Consider the following 6,000-nt stretch of genomic DNA (forward strand, 5'->3'; position numbering starts at 1 on the left):
CGAATATACAACATCAAAAGCAGAAGCGGAGGTGTTCGGCTGCTTGAAAGTTTGAACGTCCTACCAAAGTTTGTAAAAAGCAGTTAAGAAAATTTTCGAATATCCAACCAAACATATTCAAAAAGCGGGAGCAGAGTGGTTCAGCTGCAAGAAGGTCTGAATGTCCATCAATAATTGCTTTAAAACATGAAAGAAAATTTTCGAATATCATCCGCACATGATCATAAGAAGGAGAGGTGTTCAGCTGCAAGAAGGTGTGAATGTCCACCCATAATTCCTGAAAAATGGGTAAAAAAAAGGTGCGAATGCCCAACCATACATCATCAAAAGCAGGAGTGGATGTGTTCGGCTACAAGAAGGTGTGAACGTCCAACCAAAGTTTGTAAAAAGCAGTTAAGAAAAGGTTTGAATATCCAACCAAACATAATCAAAAGCGGGAGCATAGCTTTTCGACTGCAAGTAGGTGTGAATGTCAGATCATAATTTGCAAAAAGCTGATGAGAAAGGGTGAGAATGTCCGACTGCACATCATCAAATGCGGGAGCAGAGTTGTTCGGCTGTGAGTAAGTGTGACTCTCTGACCATAATTGCTGAAAAATGTGTTAGAAAAGGTAAGAATGCCGGTCCATACATCATCAAAAGCGAGAGAGGTGGTGTTCGGCTGCAAGTAAGTGTGAATGTCCAGCCATAATTACTCACAAACGGGTAAGAAAAGGTAGTATTGCCAGACCATACATGATCAAAACAGGGAGCGGAGGTGGTTCAGCTGCAAGAAGGTGTGAATGTCCGACTAAAGTTCAAATATATTAACAAAAGCGGGAGGAGAGGTCTTCGGATGAGAGTGGTTGAGAATTTCCAACCATAATCTATAAAATTCGGTGAAAAAAAGGTGTTATAGAACACTAAAAGGTGGAGCGGAAGTGTTCGGCTGCAAGAAAGGTGTGAATGTCCGACTATATTTGGTGAAAAGCAGGTGAAGCAAGGTCTGAATGCCCAACCTTACATCATCAAAAGCGAGATCAGAGGTGTTTGGCTGCAAGAAGGCCATAGTTTGCCAAAAGCGGGTAAGCTGCGAATGACCAACTAAATATCAACAAAAGTGGGGGCGGAGGTCTTCGGATGCAACTGGGTGTGAACATCCCAACATACAAGTATGGTGGAGAGGAAGCTGTGAACAGCCAACCATAGTTTGCAAAAAGCGGATGAGAAAAGGTGCGAATGTCCAACCATACATGATCAAAACAGGGAGCGGAGGTGTTTGGCTGTGACAAGGTGTGAATGTCCACCCAAAATTAATGAAAAGCGGGCAAAAAATTAGGTTTGAATGCCCAAGCATACATCATCAAAAGAAGGAGTGGATGTGTTCGGCTAGAAGAAGGTTTGAATGTCCGAGCATAGTTTGTAAAAAGCGGGTAAGAAAAGGTTCGAATGCCCAAACATACACCATCAAAAGAGGGAGCGGAGGTGTTCCGCTGTAAGAAGGTATGAATGTCCGACCATAGTTGGTAAAAAGTGGGTAATAAAAGCTTAAAATACCCGACTGTACACAATCAATAGCGGGAGCGGATGTGTTTGGCTACAAGAATGTGTGAAAGTCCGACCATGGTTTGTAAAAAACGGGTAAGAAAAGGTGCGAATGCCCGACAATGTATGATCAAAAGAGGGAGCGGAGGTTTTTGGCTACAAGAAGGTTTGAATGTCCGACCATAGTTTGTAAAAAGCGGGTAAGAAAAGGTTCAAATGCCTGACTATACACCATCAAAAGCGGGAGCGGAGGTGTTCCGCTGTAAGACAGTGTGAATGTCCGACCATAGTTGGTAAAAAGTGGGTAAGAAAAGGTTAAAATACCCGACTGTACACAATCAATAGGGGGAGCGGAGTTGTTCGGCTACAAGAAGGTGTGAAAGTCCAACCATGGTTTGTAAAAAGCTGGTAAGAAAAGGTTCGAATGCCCGAATATATACCATCAAAAGCGGAAGCGGTGGTGTTCGGCTGCAAGAAGGTGTGAACGTCCGACCAAAGTTTGTAAAAAGCAGTTAAGAAAAGGTTCGAATATCCAACCAAACATAATCAAAAGCGGGAACAGAGCTGTTCGACTGCAAGTAGGTGTGAATGTCCAGCCATAATTACTCACAAACGGGTAAGAAAAGGTAGTATTGCCAGACCATACATGATCAAAACAGGGAGCTGAGGTGGTTCAGCACCAAGGTGTGAATGTCTGACTATAGTTTGTACAAATCGGGTAAGATAAGGTGCGAATGCCCGACAATGTATAATCAAAAGAGGGAGCAGAGGTTTTCGGCTACAAGAAGGTTTGAATGTCCGACCATAGTTTGTAAAAAGCGGGTAAGAAAAGGTTCAAATGCCTGACTATACACCATCAAAAGAGGGAGCGGAGATGTTCCGCTGTAAGACGGTGTGAATGTCCGACCATAGTTGGTAAAAAGCGGGTTAGAAAAGGTTAAAATACCCGACTGTACACAATCAATAGCGGGAGCGGAGTTGTTCGGCTACAAGAAGGTGTGAAAGTCCAACCATGGTTTGTAAAAAGCTGGTAAGAAAAGGTTCGAATGCCCGAATATATACCATCAAAAGCGGAAGCGGAGGTGTTCGGCTGCAAGAAGGTGTGAACGTCCGACCAAAGTTGGCAAAAAGCAGTAAAGAAAAGGTTCGAATATCCAAACATAATTAAAAGCGAGAGAGATTGTGTTCAGCTGCAAGTAGGTGTGAATATCCAGCCATAATTACTCACAAACGGGTAAGAAAATGTAGTATTGCCAGACCATACCTGATCAAAACAGGGAGCGGAGGTGGTTTAGCTGCAAAAAGGGGTGAATGTCCAACTAAAGTTCAAATATATTAACAAAAGCGGGAGGAGAGGTCTTCGGATTAGAGTGGTTGAGAATTTCCAACCATAATCTATAAAATGTGGTGAAAAAAAAAGGTGTGAAGGAATGAATTTTATAGCAAAATCCGAAATCATGCATAACTCCGCATAAGGAACGTATTGCTCAACCAAAGGGATGCTTCTTTCTCATTCAGGGTAATATGAGGAACTTTATGCTTGATACATTTTAGACATGGATAACTATGAAGGACAAAGCAATTTTAACTTGGTTTGAGCAAAGCAATTCATTTTATAGGAAAATCCGAAATCGTGCAGGACTCATGAAAGTAAGCTTTTTCTCGGATTCCTGATCCTCCAGTGTTGCTCTTTCCTATAATGAAAAATACAGCCTTGTTCTTTGTTGAAATTTATATAGACATTGATAAATATGAAGAACAAAGCAGTTTCCACTTTGTTTGAGTGAAGGAATTAATTTTATAGCAAAATCCAAAATCAAGCAGAACGGATTCCAGGTTTTCGGATTCCTGATCCTTCAGTGTTGCTATTTCTTCTACTGCAAAATACAATGTTGTTCTTTGTTGAAGTCAATCTAGACATTGATAAATATGAAGGACAAAGCAGTTTTAACATAGTTTGAGTAAAGGAATTCATTTTATACATAAAATCCCAAATCATGCAGAACGTATGAAAATAAGCTTATTCTCGGATTCCTGATCCTTCAGTGTTGCTCTTTCTACTACTGCAAAATACAATGTTGTTCTTTGTTGAAGTAAATCTAGACATTGATAAATATGAAGGACAAAGCAGTTTTCACTTGGTTTGAGTGAAGGAATTCATTTTATACATAAAATCCCAAATCATGCAAAACGTATGAAAAGAAGCTTATTCTCGGATTCCTGATCCTTCAGTGTTGCTTTTTCTTCTACTGCAAAATACAATGTGGTTCTTTGTTGAAGTCGATCTAGACATTGATAAATATGAAGGACAAAGCAGTTTTAACTTGGTTTGAGTGAAGGAATTCATTTTATACATAAAATCCCAAATCATGCAGAACGTATGAAAATAAGCTTATTCTCGGATTACTGATCCTTCAGTGTTGCTCTTTCTTCTACTGCAAAATCCAGTGTTGTTCTTTGTTGAAGTCAATCTAGACATTGATAAATATGAAGGACAAAGCAGTTTTAACATAGTTTGAGTGAAGGCGTTCATTTACAGTAAAATCAATAATCGTGCAGAACTCATGAAAATAAGCTTATTCTCGGATTCCTAAAACTTTTGATTTTGCTCTTTCTTTACTACAAAGTACAATGTTGTTCTTTGTTGAAGTCGATCTAGACATTGATAAATATGAAGGACAAAGCAGTTTTCACTTGGTTTGAGTGAAGGATTTGCAGCTGAAAACCTCCCGCTCCCGCTTTTGATTGTGTATAGTCGGGCTTTCGAGCCTTTTCTTACCCGGTTTTTAGAAATTATGGTTGGACATTCAGACCTTGCAGCCGAAGACCTCCACTCCCTCTTTTGATCATACATTGTCGGGCATTCGCACCTTGTCTTACCCGCTTTTTACAAACTATAGTCAGACATTCACACCTTGCAGCTGAACCACCTCAGCTCCCTGTTTTGATCATGTATGGTCTGGCAATACTACCTTTTCTTACCCGTTTGTGAGTAATTATGGCTGGACATTCACACCTACTTGCAGTCGAACAGCTCTGCTCCCGCTTTTGATGGTATATATTCGGGCATTCGAACCTTTTCTTAACTGCTTTTTGCAAACTTTGGTCGGGCGTTCACACCTTCTTGCAGCCGAACACCTCCGCTTCCGCTTTTGATGGTATATATTCGGGCATTCGAACCTTTACTTAGCAGCTTTTTACAAACCATGGTTGAACTTTCACACCTTCTTGTAGCCGAACAACTCCGCTCCCGCTATTGATTGTGTACAGTCAGGTATTTTAACCTTTTCTTACCCGCTTTTTACACACAATGGTCGGATATTCACACCGTCTTACAGCGGAACACCTCCGCTCCCGCTTTTGATGGTGTATAGTCAGGCATTTGAACCTTTTCTTACCCGCTTTTTACAAACTATGGTCGGACATTCAAACCTTCTTGTAGCCGAAAACCTCCGCTCCCTCTTTTGATCATACATTGTCGGGCATTCGCACCTTTTCTTACCCGTTTTTTTACAAACCATGGTCGGACTGTCACACATTCTTGTAGCCAAACACATCCGCTCCCGCTATTGATTGTGTACAGTCGGGTATTTTAACCTTTTCTTACCCGTTTTTTACCAACTATGGTCGGACATTCACACCTTCTTACAGCGGAACACCTCCGCTCCCTCTTTTGATGGTGTATGTTTGGGCATTCGAACCTTTTCTTACCCGCTTTTTACAAACTATGCTCGGACATTCAAACCTTGTAGCCGAACACATCCACTCCTGCTTTTGATGATGTATGGTTGGGCATTCAAACCTACTTGTTGCCCGCTTTTCATTAATTTTGGGTGGACATTCACACCTTGTCACAGCCAAACACCTCCGCTCCCTGTTTTGATCATGTATGGTTGGACATTCGCACCTTTTCTCACCCGCTTTTTGCCAACTATGGTCGGCTGTTCACAGCTTCCTCTCCACCATACTTGTATGGTGGGATATTCACACCCACTTGCATCCGAAGACCTTTTGTTGATATTTAGTCGGTCATTCGCAGCTTACCCGCTTTTGGCAAACTATGGCCTTCATGCAGCCAAACACCTCTGATCTCGCTTTTGATGATGTAAGGTTGGGCATTCAGACCTTGCTTCACCTGCTTTTCACCAAATATAGTCGGACATTCACACCTTCTTGCAGCCGAACACTTCCGCTCCACCTTTTAGTGTTCTATCACACCTTTTTTTTCACCGCATTTTATAGATTATGGTTGGAAATTCTCAACCACTCTCATCCGAAGACCTCTCAACCCGCTTTTGTTAATATATTTGAACTTTAGTCGGACATTCACACCTTCTTGCAGCTGAACCACCTCCGCTCCCTGTTTTGATCATGTATGGTCTGGCAATACTACCTTTTCTTACCCGTTTGTTAGTAATTATGGCTGGACATTCACACCTACTTGCAGCCGAACACCACCTCTCCCGCTTTTGATGA

Source organism: Leuresthes tenuis, unplaced genomic scaffold (assembly GCF_036924035.1).
Source record: "Leuresthes tenuis unplaced genomic scaffold, fLeuTen1.0.hap1 SCAF_64, whole genome shotgun sequence".
NCBI classification, from domain to species: Eukaryota; Metazoa; Chordata; class Actinopteri; order Atheriniformes; family Atherinopsidae; genus Leuresthes; species Leuresthes tenuis.